At 41.4% G+C, this 18,203-nt stretch overlaps 1 protein-coding gene and 1 long non-coding RNA gene across 5 annotated transcripts in view; one reads left to right on the top strand and one right to left on the bottom strand.

The window, feature by feature from the left end:
- Positions 1–4,768: 4,768 nt before the first annotated feature.
- LOC309609433 overlaps positions 4,769–18,203 on the bottom strand; it is a 258,292-nt gene continuing 244,857 nt past the window's right edge. Inside the window, exon 2 of the long non-coding RNA XR_014233424.1 lies at positions 4,769–9,404. This is a non-coding gene — a long non-coding RNA (uncharacterized lncRNA). The remainder of the gene's footprint in view (positions 9,405–18,203) is intronic.
- Positions 9,944–18,203, top strand: part of LOC309609386 (uncharacterized protein) — a 36,081-nt gene continuing 27,821 nt past the window's right edge. For all 4 annotated transcript variants that reach the window (XR_014233401.1, XR_014233402.1, XR_014233403.1 and 1 more), the window contains exon 1: positions 9,944–10,637. The gene's annotated coding sequence lies outside the window, so the exon portion shown is untranslated. The remainder of the gene's footprint in view (positions 10,638–18,203) is intronic.

Raw genomic sequence — 18,203 nt, 5'->3', positions numbered from 1 at the left:
AAGAAGGATCCAATGTCCCCAGCAACTTGCCATGTCAAGAATTCAATTAGTTTGAGTCATTTCCAAAACCGCTGTCAACTCCATTCTGGGAAAGTGCCTTTCAGACCAGAAATTGTTGGGTGTGTAGTCAGCAAAAGGCACAGGCGCGGGGGAAGTTTCCCACTGCAATATTGCATGTGCATGTGCCTGTGCATGCGTGTGCATGGGTCCCTGTACCTGTAAGCAGGGAGAGCAGATCATGTCTCGGATTTGCCAGAGAACAGGACACACGCCAGCACCGCCAGTTTCTGTGCTTGTTACTGAGACCAGACTTCAAAAGCAGACAAAGCAGGGTTTGGATTTCAATGCTGCTACTTAGATGATTGTGTGACATTGGGGTAGTTTTGGAGTTTCAGACCTCTCTACTGTAGAAAAGGAAGAATGATTTCGTTGTTGGATGATGTGAGGATTCCAGGAGACCATCCTTGCAGTGAGTGCTTTCTGTGTGTCATCCAGCCCAGGGCTGGTACGCTGGCTAAACCATATGAACCGGGACAGGCGCCCAACATTAACTGAGTGCCACACACTGCTCTAAGTGCTTTAACTATCTTCAGTCATGTAATCCTCTCAACAACCCCATAAGGAAAATAGTCCCAGAGAGAGAAAGGAGTTTGTCCAAGACCACACAGCTGGTAATGATGGAACCAGGCTTGAACCCAGGAAGTCTCACTATAGAGTCTGCGATCTTACACAACACTGCTGTCTGGAGCATATGTGTATATTACTGTACGTATTAACAGACTGAAATTCATTGTGGAGATCATCCACCCTTATGTGTATTGTAACTGTTCAAGAATGTTATCAAGGTTTCCACATGTCCTTAGTTTTTACTGTGTGATCAGGGGCTCAACCATTTAAAGTCTAGAAAACGAAAATTCTCCCTGACCCTTAGTTTCCTTATCTGCAAAATGGGAAAATGGGGATGTTAGGAAGATTAAATAAAAGCATTTGTGAAAATGCATGACACACAGTAAATGATCAATAAATACTGCTAAAATTTTTATTATAAGGGAAGAGAGATTATGCTTAGGCAAACGTGACATAAATCTGATGCGTTCCTTTGTTATCTCCCTGGGTTTTCATTTTCAGATTTCTAGTGACAGGGGCCTCACCTCGGCAGTACTCCTTTCTTGACTACTTTTATTTCCTCTACCAGGACTGGACTCTCTGAACCAGTTCCCATCCTGGAATTTCCCCAAGCACCCTCAGGGTAGGGTTTAGGCTGTAGCTAAATAGAATAAAGGCAGAATTTTTTTTTTTAAACATCTTTATTGGAGTATAATTGCTTCACAATGGTGTGTTAGTTTCTGCTTTATAACAAAGTGAATCAGTTATACATATACATATGTTCCCATATCTCTTCCCTCTTGCATCTCCCTCCCTCCCACCCTCCCTATCCCACCCCTCTAGGTGGTCACAAAGCACCGAACTGATCTCCCTGTGCTATGCAGCTGCTTCCCACTAGCTATCTATTTTACATTTGGTAGTGTATATATGTCCATGACACTCTCTCACCCTGTCACATCTCACCCCTCCCCCTCCCTATATCCTCAAGTCCATTCTCTAGTAGGTCTGTGTCTTTATTCCCGTCTTGCCACTAGGTTCTTCACGGCCTTTTTTTTTTTTTCTCCTTAGATTCCATATATATGTGTTAGCATACTGTATTTGTTTTTCTCTTTCTGACTTACTTCACTCTGTATGACAGACTCTAATTCCATCCACCTCATTACAAATACCTCCATTTCATTTCTTTTTATGGCTGAGTAATATTCCATTGTATACATGTGCCACATCTTCTTTATCCATTCATCTGATGATGGACACTTAGGTTGCTTCCATGTCCTGTCTATTGTAAATAGAGCTGCAATGAACATTTTGGTACATGGCTCTTTTTGAATTATGGTTTTCTCAGGGTATATGCCCAGTAGTGGGATTGCTGGGTCGTATGGTAGTTCTATTTTTAGTTTTTTAAGGAAGCTCCATACTGTTCTCCATAGTGGCTGTATCAATATACATTCCCACCAACAGTGCAAGCGAGTTCCCTTTTCTCCACACCTTCTCCAGCATTTATTGTTTCTAGATTTTTTGATGATGGCCATTCTGACCGGTGTGAGATGATACCTCATTGTAGTTTTGATTTGCATTTCTCTAATGATTAATGATGTTGAGCATTCTTTCATGTGTCTGTTGGCCATCTGTATATCTTCTTTGGAGAAATGTCTATTTATCAAGAGAAAAAGGGAGAAGACTCAAATCAATAGAATTAGAAATGAAAAAGGAGAAGTAACCACTGACACTGCAGAAATACAAACGATCATGAGAGATTACTACAAGAAACTCTATGCCAATAAAATGGACAACCTGGAAGAAATGGACAGATTCTTAGAAATGCACAACCTGCCGAGACTGAACCAGGAAGAAATAGAAAATATGAACAGACCAATCACAAGCACTGAAATTGAAACTGTGATTTAAAATCTTCCAACAAACAAAAGCCCAGGACCAGATGGCTTCACAGGTGAATTCTATCAAACATTTAGAGAAGAGCTAACACCTATCCTTGTCAAACTCTTCCAAAATATTGCAGAGGGAGGATCACTCCCCAACTCATTCAACAAGGCCACCATCACCCTGATACCAAAACCAGACAAAGATGTCACAAAGAAAGAAAACTACAGGCCAATATCAGTGATGAACATAGATGTAAAAATCCTCAACAAAATACTAGCAAACAGAATCCAACAGCACATTAAAAGGATTATACACCATGATCAAGTGGGGTTTATTCCAGGAATGCAAGGATTCTTCAATATACGCAAATCAATCAACGTGATGCATCATATTAACAAATTGAAGGAGAAAAACCATATGATCATCTCCATAGATGCAGAGAAAGCATTCGACAAAATTCAACACCCATTTATGATAAAAGCCCTGCAGAAAGTAGGCATAGAGGGAACTTTCCTCAACATAATAAAGGCCCTATATGACAAACCCACAGCCAACATTGTCCTCAATGGTGAAAAACTGAAACCATTTCCACTAAGATCAGGAACAAGACAAGGTTGCCCACTCTCACCACTATTATTCAACATAGTTTTGGAAGTGTTAGCCACAGCAATCAGAGAAGAAAAAGAAATAAAAGGAATCCAAATCGGAAAAGAAGAAGTAAAGCTGTCACTGTTTGCAGGTGACATGATACTATACATAGAGAATCCTAAAGATGCTACCAGAAAACTACTAGAACTAATCAATGAATTTGGTAAAGTAGCAGGATACAAAATTAATGCACAGAAATCTCTTGCATTCCTATATACTAATGACGAAATATCTGAAAGTGAAATTAAGAAAACACTCCCGTTTACCATTGCAACAAAAAGAAGAAAATATCTAGGAATAAACCTACCTAAGGAGACAAAAGACCTGTATGCAGAAAATTATAGGACACTGATGAAAGAAATTAAAGATGATGCAAATAGATGGAGAGATATACCATGTTCCTGGATTGGAAGAATCAACATTGTGAAAATGACTCTACTACCCAAAGCAATCTACAGATTCAATGCAATCCCTATCAAACTACCACTGGCATTTTTCACAGAACTAGAACAAAAAATTTCACAATTTGTATGGAGACACAAAAGATCCCGAATAGTCAAAGCAATCTTGAGAATGAAAAATGGAGCTGGAGGAATCAGGCTCCCTGACTTCAGACTATATTACAAAGCTACAGTAATCAAGACAGTTTGGTACTGGCACAAAAACAGAAATATAGATCAATGGAACAGGATAGAAAGCCCAGAGATAAACCCACGCACATATGGTCACCTTATCTTCGATAAAGGAGGCAAGCATATACAGTGGAGAAAAGACAGCCTCTTCAATAAGTGGTGCTGGGAAAATTGGACAGGTACATGTAGAAGTATGAAATTAGAGCACTCCCTGACACCATACACAAAAATAAACTCAAAATGGATTAAAGACCTAAGTGTAAGGCCAGACACTATCAAACTCTTAGAGGAAAACATAGGCAGAACACTCTAAGGCAGAATTTTAATCTCAGGGTCTTATTCAAATTGAATTTGTCTCCACTTCTAAAAACTCTTGTCTTGTTCCTGGTCCATTAGATGTTTTGGAAACCCACAAGAGGAAAACACATATTAGAGTTGCAATTAAGATGACGTCTATTCCATGGTCTTCATTTATACCAGGTAAACTGTATTTGAACTACATGCAGGCAGCTTTGTTTTAATCTGCTTGGCTACCTATGTAGCTCCTTTAAAAATCTTATTGTTCAGATATCTAAGAGCCAAACTCGTTCCATTCCATTTAAAATGTTTTCATTTAGTCCTCCTCCTTTCCCCAGTTCCCTTCCTCTTATTCAATGAACTTTAAAACAAAAAACAAAACTGAGAACAGCACATCTAGGAATTAAGAGTTTTGCCAGTGTTTCTTTGTGCTGTAAGCAAGCGAACTTATTAGGTGTTATTTCCTTAATTTATGCCTGAAATTGAAAAGTATTTCTGGCTTTCTCCATGGCCTGCTGTAACAAGTAGGAGTTTTATATATAGATTAATTTCAGCATTGGGCACTGAATTAGGACAGTCCTCAAATCATTGCTTGGCCCTTCAAACAGCCTAGCTAAAAGATGCTGATATTTTATTTAGTACTGCAAACTTCAAGTGATTCAAATATCTTGCTTTCTGAACCAAGATATATTTACAGTTCATTTTGGGGTTTTTATGCCCAAGGAGGATTCTGCATTCCAGCATTAAATCCGCTTAATTTTAAAACTTTTATGAAAAGTAACAGCTGGAATATACTCCCAGTCTTAAAAATAAATGCCTGATTTAAAGCAAATAGGTTATGCTGAAGTATAATAAGTTTTATACTCTCTCAAAAATGGTATTATCTTTATTTGCTAGATTTTTAAAAGCTTTTAAGAGGGCTGTAACAGTTGCTGCTAGTATTTTGTTAGGGTTCTACCAGTATTTAGTTTTTACGTCATCCTAATGTATAGTTTCAAGTCTTACTAGACAATCTGAATTCCACTGAATTCTGTTTGGCTCCAACATTCCATTTAGCTTGACCAGTCTAATTTAACATGTGTTTGTTGGAGGTCATTAATGTTACTTGTACAATGCTGTCATTCTATGACATCCATATGAATTTTGGTGTATATCACATTGCATTCAATCTGCTGTAATTATGCTTAGAAATACTATAGTAACTAGATGCAGTGTGAATTTTTTCCATTAAGAGTAAGTCAGTGGCTTCCCTGGTGGCACAGTGGTTAAGAATCTGCCTGCCAATGCAGGGGACACGGGTTCGAACCCTGGTCCGGGAAGATCCCACATGCCGCGGAGCAACTAAGCCCGTGCGCCACAACTACTGAGCCTGCACTCTAGAGCCCGTGAGCCACAACTGCTAAGCCCGCGTGCCACAACTACTGAAGCCCGTGAGCCTAGAGCCCATGCTCTGCAACAAGAGAAGCCACTGCAATGAGAAGCCCGCACACTGCAATGAAGAGTAGCCCCCGCTCACCATAACTAGAGAAAGCCCGTGCACAGCAACGAAGACCCAATGCAGCCAAAAATAAATAAATAAAATAAATTAAAAAAAAAAAAGAGTAAGTCAGTGGCTTAAATGTGATTATGGTCCTGCAAGGTGATACTTGCTAAAGTATCTAAACATTTTTTGTTGTAACTGAATCATTTTATAAAAATTTATAAAGCTGGAAATGATCAAATGCTGGTTTTTTTCATTATCAACAGTGGTGTGTCATTTTATGTATGTTCTTAATGCCTATGGACCAGTCCAAAGTAGTTATTCAAAAAGAAAAAAAAAGATGTTGTCTATTCCAGGACGCCGAGATACTTGTCTGATCTTCCTTTCAGGTTTAACAAGTTTCTTTTATCTGAGAGCCTCTAATTGGAGCCCCATCACTAAAGTCTTGGCAAACACCATTCATTTATCCACACAAAATCAGGACACCTAGTCTCATTGATCATATTTCAGAGACAAGAAACCCAAGGTCCTAAGAGAGCTCTTCCCCAAAAGGGCAAGATGCAAGCTTAGGGAATGGAGGGCCTTCCATACCAAACTCTCACATAGATGCGTCCACTGTGCTGTCCCCAGCCAGAGATGATAGTGGCTTGAAACGGATGGAGATGGAGCACTAGGAAAGAAGTGGAGATAGAACTCATAGGATGTGACACTGAATTGGATGGGGATGAAGGAAAGAAAGGATCTAGGATGACTCCTGGAATTTGTCCCACAGACACACTTAGTCCTGTGCAAAATGCTGCTAGTTCAAGGTTGTTGTTGTTTTTTTTTTCCATTGAGCACTGTTTGTGATAGGAAAGCTTGGGAATAAGCATCAAAAAGGGACTGTCTGAATAATTATGGTACATCTATTCAATGGAATGCTGTGGAACCAGAATAAAACAATGAAAAACTCCAAAGAAAAATCTCTAGTATATATCGTTGTGTTAAAAAATGTCTTAACAGTATGTACAGTATACTACCATTGGTATATAATAAAAGGGGAAAAATACATCTAGTCCCATTTGCTTATATATGCATAAAATATCTCTGGAAGAATATACCAAGAAGTTGGTAGCACTGGGTACTTTTTGGGAGGGGAACTAGGTGGGTGGGGGCAGGGTGAGAAGGAGTCTTGTCATTGTACATCATTTTGTATTTCTTGAATTTTGAATCATGTGACTATGTTACTTTCTTAGTTTTCTATTGCTGCTATAACAAATTACCACAAATGCAGTGGCTTAAAACAGCCCAAATTTATTATCATATAGTTTTGCACATCAGAGGTTTGACCTGGGTTTCACTGGGTTAAAATCAAGGTGTCAGAAAGGTTGTGTTCCTTTCTGGAGGCTATAGAGGAAAATCTGTTGCCTTGCCTTTTCTAGCTTCTAGAGGCTGCCCATATTCCTTGGTTCATGGCCAGCAATGTTGCATGTCTCTAATGTCCTTCCATAGTCATATCCCTCTGACCACAGCCAGAGGTCCTTTTTATTCTTTCCAGTTTTACTGAGATATAATCGACATACAGCACCATATAAGTTTAAGGTGTACAGCACAATGATTTGACTTACATACATCATGAAATGATTACCACAGTAAGTTTAGTGAACATCCATCATATCATATAGATACAAAATTAAAGAAACATAAAAAAAATGTTTTCCTTGTGATGAGAACTCTTAGGATTTACTTACTCCTTAACAACTTTCATATGTAACATACAACAGTGTTCTTAAATTTCTCATGTTGTACATTATACCCTAGTACTTATTTATCTTAGAACTGGAAGTTTGTACCTTTTTACTGCCCTCATTCAATACCCCCTCCCCCCACCCACTGTCTCTGGTAACCACAAATCTGATCTCTTTTTCTATCAGCTTGTTTGCTTGTTTTTGTGGTATAACTGACCTACAGCACTATGTTAGTTCCTGTTACACAACATAGTGATTTGATATTTCTATACATTTCAAAATGATTACCACAATAAGTGTAGTTACCATTTGTCACCATACAAAGATATTACATTATTATTGACTGTATTCCCCACACTGTACATTTCATACCTGTGACTCATTTACCCTGCAACTGGAAATTTGTATCTCTTAATCTCCCTCACGTATTTCTCCCCTCCCCTTACTCCTTCCCCTCTGGCAACCACCTGTTTGTTCTTTGTATCTATGACTCTGTTTCTATTTTTATTTATTTATTTATTTATTTATTTATTTATTTATTTATTTATTTGGCTGTGTTGGGTCTTTGTTTCTGTGCGAGGGCTTTCTCCAGTTGCGGCGAGCGGGGGCCACTCTTCATCGCGGTGCGCGGGCCTCTCACTGTCGCGGCCTCTCCCGTTGCGGAGCACAGGCTCCAGATGTGCAGGCTCAGTAGTGGCTCATGGGCCCAGTTGCTCTGTGACATGTGGGATCCTCCCAGACCAGGGCTCGAACCTGCGTCCCCTGCATTGGCAGGCAGACTCTCAACCAGTGCGCCACCAGGGAAGCCCCTTCTGTTTCTATTTTATGTTTGTCCATTTGTTTTGTTTTTTAGATTCCACATATAAGTGAAATCATATAGTATTTGTCTTTCTCTGTCTGACTTATCTCACTTAGCATAGTACACTCTAAGTCCATCCATGTTGTTGCAAATGATTTCATTCTTGTTGAAATGTTGCAAAGATTTCATTCTTTTTTATGGCTGAGTATATTTCATTGTATGTATACATACCACATCTTTTTTATACATTCATCTACTGATGGCACTTAGGTTGCTTCCATATCTTGCTATTGTAAATAAAGCTGCAATGAACATAGGGGTGCATATATCTTTCTTAAATAGTGTTTTTGCTTTCTTTGGATAAATACTCAGGAGTGGAATCGATGGACTGTATGGTAGTTGTATTTTTAATTTTTTGAGGAATCTCCATACTGTTTTCCACATTGGCTGCCCCAATTTACATTCCTACCAACAGTGCACAAGTCTTCCCTTTTCTCCACATCCTCACCAACACTTGTTATTTGTTGTCTTTTTGATGATAGCAGTTCTGACAGGTGTGAGGTGACATCTCATTGTGGTTTTGATTTGCATTTCCCTAATGATTAGTGATGCTAAGCCAGCCAGAGATCCTTTTAAGCACTCCTGTGATTAGATTCAACCCTCCCAGACAATCCAGGATAATCTCCCTGTCACGAGGTTCTTAATTTAACCCCACGTGCAAAGTCCCTTTAGCCATGTAAGGTAACATTCGCAGATTTCGGGAATTTGAATATGGACATCTTTAAGGGCCATTATTCTGCCTATCACAATTACCTATTCCAAATATTTAAAGATGCAAAAAAGAAACAACTCCTAAACTTTTCGTTTGAGCTGTTGGAGGGGATAGTGGTGTGTTTTACTGAGTACAGGATCAGGAGAGCAGAAACAAGTTGGGGGAGCTGGAGAATCAATGTCTTTTTTGGGGCATATTAATTTCGAGTCGCTGGTAGACTTTCCAGGGGTGACAATGAGGTTGACAGTTGAATTTACGGGTTTGGTGCTCTCATAGGATTTGTTGGGGCTGGAGATATAAATTTGGGAGATGTATAGAAGGTGGTTAAAGCCATGAAACTGGCCGAGAACTCCCAGGAGTGTGCTTGGATGGAGAAGAGTAGAGCGACAGGTGGGTGAAGGAGGAAGAAGGAGCAGATAGCGCTAAGAAGGAGCGCAGGGATGATGCAGGAAAAAACCACCTTACCCCCTCCCGGAGGTCTCCTCCCCGCTCCCTGGTTTATCTCCATCACCCTCCCGGGTCCATTTTGTTTGCAGGGATGAGCACAATCTGTAATTCTCTTTTATTGTCTCTTGGTTGTCTGTCTCCCCCCCACTGTCCTGCGAGCTCCAGGCGAGCAGGGCTCTGGCTGTCTGGATCACTGCTGTATCTCCAGCACCTACCCCAGTGCTTGGCTCAGAGTAGGCACTCAATAAAAATTTGTTGATTGGGCTTCCCTGGTGGCGCAGTGGTTGAGAATCTGCCTGCCAATGCAGGGGACACGGGTTCGAGCCCTGGTCTGGGAAGATCCCACATGCCGCGGAGCAACTAAGCCCGTGAGCCACAACTACTGAGCCTGCGCGTCTGGAGCCTGTGCTCCGCAACAAGAGAGGCCGCAATAGTGAGAGGCCCGCGCACCGCGATGAAGAGTGGTCCCCGCTCGCCGCAACTAGAGAAAGCCCTCGCACAGAAACGAAGACCCAACACAGCTAAAAGTAAATAAATAAATAAATAAATTTATTTAAAAAAATAGTTTAAAAAAAAAATTTGTTGATTGAATGAGTGGATAAAAACAAACAAACCTAATCCATACATTTACCCCAAATCCATAGACAAAGTTAACGAAAAAATAGTGCTGATCGTCTATATCCTCCACCGACTATTCCCCCTAGGTAGGCTTGCATAGCGGTTGTCTACAAGGTATGATTTTAAAACAACCAGGAAGATACCTCTGTTCCACCTGGTGTCAGCTTGCTTGAAATTCCACCATTGTCCACGTATTCCCTAGGGTAAGTCATTATCTTCTTAGCATAGCACCTAGCACCCAGCAAGCACTCAATACATTTTAGATATTCTTTTTATCTGGTCTTTTAGTGATGCAAATATCCCTGGGAAAGATGGCCCACTGAGTCATCATTAACTCCTTAGTATGAATTAGTTTCTCAGCAGGAATAGTTAAGGAAGGACCTCAGGGTGGGAGCAGGGGTGGAAATGCAGAAAGGGAGAAAGGTTTCCAAAAAAACACTAGGGAATCTAAAGCAAATCTCAATTTGTGGTTTTGCTGAGGCCCACACCGACACAGCATGAAGATTGCTCTGCAAGCAGCACCAGCCTCTGGTGTTTCATTTCGGGGGGGTGGGGGGGTGTGTCTCCCTCTGAGCCCAGCCAGGCAGTGGAGGAAATGAAGAGGCTCTCAAGGGAGGGGCAAGGGAAAGAGGCCAGGGTAGGGTGGTAGAGAGCAGGTGGTGAGAGCAGCTGCCTCTTCAGCATGGATGGCTTCTCCTGCTGCTGCTGCTTCTGGCCCAAGAGACAGGTAACCGGTTCAAGGAGGGCTGAGACTCTGCTTTCACTTTCTTTCCTACTTGCCTGGAATCTGGGCTCAGCAAGGATGAAGTGGGTGCTATATAGCCTAAAGGGATTAGAGAGCAAGGCACCTCCCCCTTCCCTTAAACTGCTCCCTAGGGTGCTGTATGTCCTAAACCCCCAAATCAGATGCATAATCTGACAGCTGTTTATGTGGACAATGGGAAAGAATATTGTCCATGTGGTTAAGGTATGTCTAAGGCTCTTAGGAAAAGGATTGAGCTGCAGGTTTAGTGCCTAATGATAAGTAGCTTGGGAACCTGCAGACAAATGTATATTTTTGGGTACAAATGTCCCCCATTTGTCCTACATCCTAAACTAGACAGTGAGACCCTTGAGAGCAGGAACCATGCTCTAGTCCTAGACCCCTTAACCCAGCACAGTGGCTGGCACATGGGGATATGTCTACACCTGCGTGGTCCAATATGGTGAGCTCTTGAAAGGCGGCTAGTCTGAATTGAGATGTGCTGTAGGTGTAATGTGCATACTGATTTTGAAGACTTAGTAAAAGAAAAAACCCATAAAATATCTCATTCATAATTTTTATATGAGTACAAGTTGAAATGATCATATCTTGGATATACTGGGTTCAAAAAATATATTATTAAGATGAATGCCATCTGTGTCTTTTTACTTTCTTTAATGTGGCTACTAGAACTTTTGGAATTACACATGTGGCTTGCATTATATTTCTATTGGACATCTCTGGTCTATCCTGCCCTGGGCTCCCTTCTCCCACCTTTTCCTCTTCTCCTCAACTCTCTAATCAAACTAGAGATGCCCTTCGTCCTGGACATCTAAAGCCCTCAGACTCTGTTATTGGCCAGAGTAGGATCTCCTGTGTATTTTTTATTTGTTAAGTCACTGATTACACTTTAGCAATGCTTTGTTCATGCATGTAGCCCGTAACCACACCCTTTGTTCTAGGATAAAGGAATTCAGGTGGCAACAAGTAGGAGGGGGACCAACTTTTATTAAGTACCAGGGCTATCAACTTAACAAATGTTAATCTCCTTTAATTTTATTTTCATGACAGCTCTGTGTGGTGGGCATATTTACTTTTTCAGATAAACGAACTGAGGCTCAGAGAGCTCTGGTAAGTTGCCCAAGATTACCCACATAGTAAGAGGTGCAGAGTCAGAACTTGAAACCTGGTGTGTTTGGCTCAAGGGCAAGTTCCCCCCCACCCACACCCCGACCAGTAGCACAGGCTTCATTTTTGCATCATTTGAAATGAGACTACAGGAGTTCCCCCATGCTTCTGAGGGTCCTGCCTGAACATGGAAGGGGCTCACTAACCCCTTGTGCAAGGAACGAGCCCAGGGCTGGGTCTCAGAACACCTGGGTGCACCCTAGTCCTGGCATGGCCCCTAACTTACTAAGTGGCTTAGGACAGGTAGCTTTCGCCTCTGTAAAACAAAGAGGACCTTCACAGCTGTGATCCCAGTTCTGACAGCTGGGGAAACCGAATTATGCTGCCCTTGTCACTTAATCACTAATGGTTCACACCTGAAATTAGAGGACTGTTTTCTATATAAGATTTCTTTTCAAACACTCTGAGAGCCTCTTACTTCCTCATGTCCAAATTTGTGTTGAATATGCTGAAAACTAAATTCCAGACAAGGGAATCCACGTTGTGTGGGTGGGCAGGAAACCTCAAGTTCACTTTCAAGGATCAGGGGGCTTTTGATGCCCGCCCACACGGCAGGCACTTTCCAGAGGGGTTTCATGCTGGTGCGTGTCATGGGAATTTTGATCTGGTATCATTGCCCTAATGACTAGAAATCCTCATTATCTGTTTAGCAGATCGGAGAGGAATGCCAGTCTCTTCAAAACCTGCTTACTAATCCTCCCTGAAAAGCCGTTTTATGAGAGCAGCATCAAAGCTGGGACGCCCTGAGGAGCGCTCTCTTTAGGCCTCTGACAGCAGCCTCTCTCCTTGTCAGAGCTGAATGTAAAGAACAAGTGAAGTCCAGCCTGGGGGCTCCTCCAGCTGCAGCTCTGATGCACCCACGGGCAGTTAAGCTCCCTAAGGCCACCCCCGCCCCCCAACTCAGGCCTTAAACCTTTTTATTCAATGCCCTCTGATTGCTGCTAAGAAGGCCCAGGAAGGCTAATTTTCCAAACGAGTTGCCATTTCTTGTTCCCAGTCTCTGAAGGGTAAAGTGTCCTGCAGTAGTTAGTTCTCCTAAATGGATTTCAGGGTGAATAGTAATTTTTCTCTCTCCAACTTGGCAGAGCCCTAAATGAATTCACTGATAGTCTTTGAGACCTTGATGTTTGAAAAAAATGGGCCAGGGAATAAATCCTTCATCTAAACCCCTTTGAAACTTGGCTCTGGAGTTCCAAGGTGGGGTGGGGAAAAGGGACAGAAAGAATTGCTAGTAAGGATTTCAAAACCTACTTCCTTCTTTTTTAAAATTTATTTAAAAAAATTTTTATACAGTTTTTAAAGGTTGCTTTCCATTTACAGTTATTACAAAAATACTGGCTCTAATCCCCGTGTTGTACAATATCCTTGAGCCCGTCTTACACCCAATAGTTTGTGCCTCCCACTCCCCTACCCTATCCTGCCCCTCCCCCACTCTCTCCCCACTGGTAACCACTAGTTTGTTCTCTATATCTGTGAGTCTGCTTCTTTTTTGTTATATTCACTAGTTTGTTGAATTTTTTAGATTCCACATATAAGTGATATCATACAGTATTTGTCTTTCTCTGTCTGACTTATTTCTCTTAGCATAATGGTCTCCAAGTCCAGCCATGCTGCTGCAAATGGCAAAATTTTGTTCTTTTTTATGGCCAAGTAGTATTCCATTGTATGTATATATGTGTGTGTGTGTGTGTGTGTGTCTGTGTATCACATCTTCTTTACCCATTCATCTGTTGATGGACACTTAGGTTGCTTCCCTCTCCTGGCAATTGTAAATAATGCTGCTGTGAACATTGGGGTGCATGTATCTTTTCAAAGTAGTAAAACCTATTTCTTTTTTAAATGTGATTATTAGCAACAAGTGACTATCTATTATTCAACGCATTCCATGATTGCTAACTAGTCAGGGACCCTTGCCTAACATTATGTGGCTGTAAATAAAATGAGGGAAACGTTTTATATGAGCAAAAGCCCTATTAAGTTACTTCTGGAAAACAAACCACAAACTAGCTTTTTAAAAGATCTTTTCAGCATGTTGACAATGGAGATGGTCAAGGCATTCTGTTACCTTCAAATTAAGTTTTTCTGTGAGAATCTGTAAGAAAAGACCACAGGTGGGTAACCTAAACTTGTAAGGCAGCAGCTTTGATGGGAAGAACAAGATAAAGATGTTTTTCAGTTTTGCTGAAGCTTGTTATTTGTACACCCCAAAAGACCACAACCTTCAGAGACAGGGAAAAAGCATCTGAAAAAACAAAGGCAAAAATGACAAAGCTTAATCTTAGCAAGGCTATAAGGGCAAATCATTACCCCAGGGAACAGTTTTGCACTTTCAGAAACCGCGGAGGGAAATTTATGTGTGCTTTTAACTGGATCAAGAGCCTTTCAAGGCAGGGAGCACAAAGCAGGCACTCAATAAATGCCGAATAAATAGGACATGGTGAGGGGTTGGCTCTTTGCTGACTTGCCATTCTCGGGCCCTCTCGCCTGCTCCTAAAGCTGCTGGAAGGGCTCTGCATCCTCAAAGACAGAGAAGAAAGGAGTGGGGCGCACACATGCCCATGCAGTGGTCCACAGAATGATGGGGCGACAGCCAAACACCTCTTCCTAAGGGCTCAGCGATGTCTCTATTTGGATGCATCTTGAAATCCTGACAGAGCACGCTTGGCTGTAAGCTTGGCAGTACGCCCTTGGGTATGCCTGGTGGGGGATGACGATGAGGGAGGCAGTGAGAAGGGTGATGGAGAACAGACATTGGCCACGAGGGCGATTCTGACTCCCCGTCCCCAACAACACGTCGGGTGATGCAGCTAGTCCTTCCTCCAAGCTGCACAAAAAAAAAAGAGCCAGGAAAGCTGGCAGGAATGTCTGGAGGGTGATGGAGGGTGGAGGCCGGGAGGATCTGGGACTGGAACCTGAGTCCTCACTCTGGCAGCAGATTCTTCCCAAGCCACCGACGGTGCTCTCGCTGGCTCACTCCCTGGCTCCCTCTTTCACAGCGGCTCCTCCTTTTGCTTTACAACATATAATTATTTAACATCTCTGCATACGGCTTTGAATTTCAAAATGAGCTAAATACAAAGTGACTCCAGTGAGGCGTAGGCGCTGGGTGCACTAGATTAAGGTGACATTTACTGAAATGTGTTTTAAAATAGATCCCAGGAAAATGGAGATGGTCTAACCCTTGCTCATCACTTATCAAAATAGATTCCTGGCAGAAAAAACAGGTTCACTGCAAACTGCTTCACTGACCTACATTAGAAGTAGCAGACGTTACTAGAAAGAGGTCAGAGTGGCAAGATAAATTAGAGCTCTGTTAGGTGCAAGGAGAGATGCTCCGTAAATAGAAGGGGAAAATTAGGGGTTGTGAAAAGAAGTTTTACTGTCAGGAGAATTTTTTTTTTTCTCCTCCAGCTGCTGGGTTCACAGGCAGCTTCAGTTATGCCCAGGCTGCCTTTTGGCAATTCCATTTGCTTCTGCACACTTTTAAAGAACTATCTTCACTTTCCAAAGCTTCTGTTATCGTGGTACTGGAGATCTTAGAGTTCTCAACCCACCCCCTCCCCCTCACTCTTCTAATTCCAATTCTCTCCTTTCATCGTTAACCTCGTGAGGGCCTGATGTGCCGGGGAGTGGGAGCAGCTCTCTCCTCTTCTATCTTTTCTCTCCTCTCCTCCCCACTTTCAGTACAATGTACGCTCACTGAAGAAAAATTAGAAAACGCAGAAGAGTAAGAAAGGAGACTGAAAGTCACGAGGAATCTCACCACCCAGAGAAAATGATCATTGCCAATGATGTGGACGTGGAAAGATGGCCATAATATATTGCTAGGTGGGGAAATAAAGAATACACAGGTCATGCATGCAGACACGCACACATACAGTGTATTCATTTTAATGGAGAATATTTGACATTCTATTGTGTTATCTGCCTTTTGTTGACTCGACAGTATGATGTGAGCATCTTTCCCTGTCAATAAATTTGTTTCCACAGATCAGTTTAATGGTTAAATCTTATTCCACTTTATGGATATCCCACAAGTGACACCACAATCCACCATCCCTAGGTTGTTTCTTCATCCCGAGGATGTTTCTTCACTGCTGCTCTTGTAAATGACTTGGCAGTCACCTGTCTTAATGTCGGAATCTCTGCACACATCCTCGGCAATTTCCTCAGGATAAATTCCTCTAAGTGCAGTTGCTGGGTCAGAGAAGTATGGACATTTTCAGGGCTTTTTGATGCATACCACCAAATTGTTCTTCACAAAGATTGTAACAACTTGCCTTCCTGCCAGAACACTTGCCAAGGCTGAGCATTTTCATCCTTTTTTATTTTTTTAAAGATTTTTTTGTTGTGGACCATTTTTTTAAAAGTCTTTGTTGAATTTGTTACAATATTGCTTCTGTTTTATGTTTTGATTCTTTGGTCGGAGGCATGTGGGATCTTAGCTCCCCGACCAGGGGACCTGCACCCCCTGCATTGGACGGCAAAGTCTTAACCACTGGACCGCCAGGGAAGTCCCTCGTCCTTTTTTTTTTTTTTTTTTTAAATGGTTTTAAATTGTTGCTTTAACTTTAATTATTAGTGAGATGGAACTTATTTAAAGATGTATGCATCTGGCCATTTGCATGCATGTTTGTCCAAATATTTCTTGAGCATCAGTTAGGTGTTATGGCTGGGTTTACAGCAGTGTGCAATGATTGGTGAGTCAATGGCTCCTTTCAGGAAGGGTCTCAGTCTAGTGGGGAAGCCAGGCAAGGTTACAGAAGATTTCAGCTGTGTGTGACAAGTGCTATGGTCTGAGATGTTGTGTGGGAGAGTCACCCAGCCTGGTAACCTTGAGGGGTGGGGAGTGGAGAAGGAAGACTTCCTGGAGGAGAGGACAGCTCAGTTTAGTCCTGATGGAAGAATAGGAGACAGGGAAGGTGTCCAGGGGCCTATATACAGGCAAGGATGGACACAGGGTCTGGGGAAACTAAGAAGAGCAATTTGGTGGTAGCATCAAGTATAATAGGAACTACTAAGTGACAAGGCTGGAGGTGTGGGCAGCCAGATGGTGACAGGCTTCATATGCCTGTGGAAGGCCTTTGGACAATATTCTGGCAGTTGTTGGGAGACACTGACCCCTGGCAAGCAGATTTATGCACAATAATAATAATATGTGTGAGGCAGCATGGTCCTAGAAGAGACCTCACTGGCTGGTCTCTGCTCCAGTCACTTTATAACAAACCATGAGACAGTGCAGGGTTCCTGCTGTCTCCCATGGTACCTTTGTGGGAATATCAAAGAAGTGCCCCTTTCTCAAGAAAAGTCTTTTCAACTTAGTAGATTATGTACTTCTCAGTAATAACAAAGCAAACAAAAGTTTAGTCTCCATAAATTATATACACAAAATTATTGAATACAAAATAGTAGAAAATTAGTGTTTTTAGTCACAAACATTAGGAATGCAAAACCTCTGGGATATAACAATTTGTTGTAAGATAGTTTCAGTCGTAAAGTAATTTTCATGAAAACAAAACTTTCTGTGGTAATGTCAATGCTTGCTTGTTCCAATATCTTATTTTCCATAGAAATGGTCACTAGATTTGACAGTCTTTCTGATGATATCATGGGTGTTAAGTAGTTTTTTATTAATTTTAAATGTCAGAATCTACATTTTCCACTGGTGACTGATACTGCCAAGGTTATTGTATCCTGAGAGCTACAATGGTTTTAGTAAAATGTGTCTAATATGTTATCGATGCAAATATATTGACACATTTCACGTGAGTCAACTAGATTTTTCTTCCATCAATGTCTCATCGTTATCACATTTCCTACCATGTTCCTCCATTTCAATCATGGTTTGTTTTTTTTTGTTTGTTTGTTTGTTTTTTTGCCATGCCACAAAGGCTTGTGGGATCTTAGTTCCCCAACCAGAGATAGAACCCATGCCCCCAGCAGTGGAATTTCAGAGTCCTAACCACGGGACTGCCAAGGAATTCCCTCAATTATGTATTTTTAATGGTTGTAGAAGTTCATATTTATCATAATTTTTTTCAAATTACACATGTCATCTAGAATACTGCATCTTTTAAAGAGCTATTGCTGTTTCCAATATAGAAAAAATTTTTTGATTTTGATGTTGACCTTTGTATTGTAAAAGGGCTGGTCCTGGGGTTCACAGTTAAAATGAGTCTTCGCTTTCCTTTTTCTAATATTTTCTATTTTGGAGAAGGTGCCATCAATGTCAAGAGACTACAATTTGTTTGGCATCAATAATATGTATTTCACTAACTGTTTTATGAACTAGGTAAAACTTTGTGTTTTTTCAAAGTGCTTCTTTTTTTTATATTTATTTTATTTATTTAAAATTTTTGGCTG

Source organism: Balaenoptera borealis (genome assembly GCF_965194805.1).
Source record: "Balaenoptera borealis genome assembly, chromosome: 1".
Taxonomy (NCBI): domain Eukaryota; kingdom Metazoa; phylum Chordata; class Mammalia; order Artiodactyla; family Balaenopteridae; genus Balaenoptera; species Balaenoptera borealis.
This window is presented reverse-complemented; position numbering and strand designations above follow the sequence as displayed.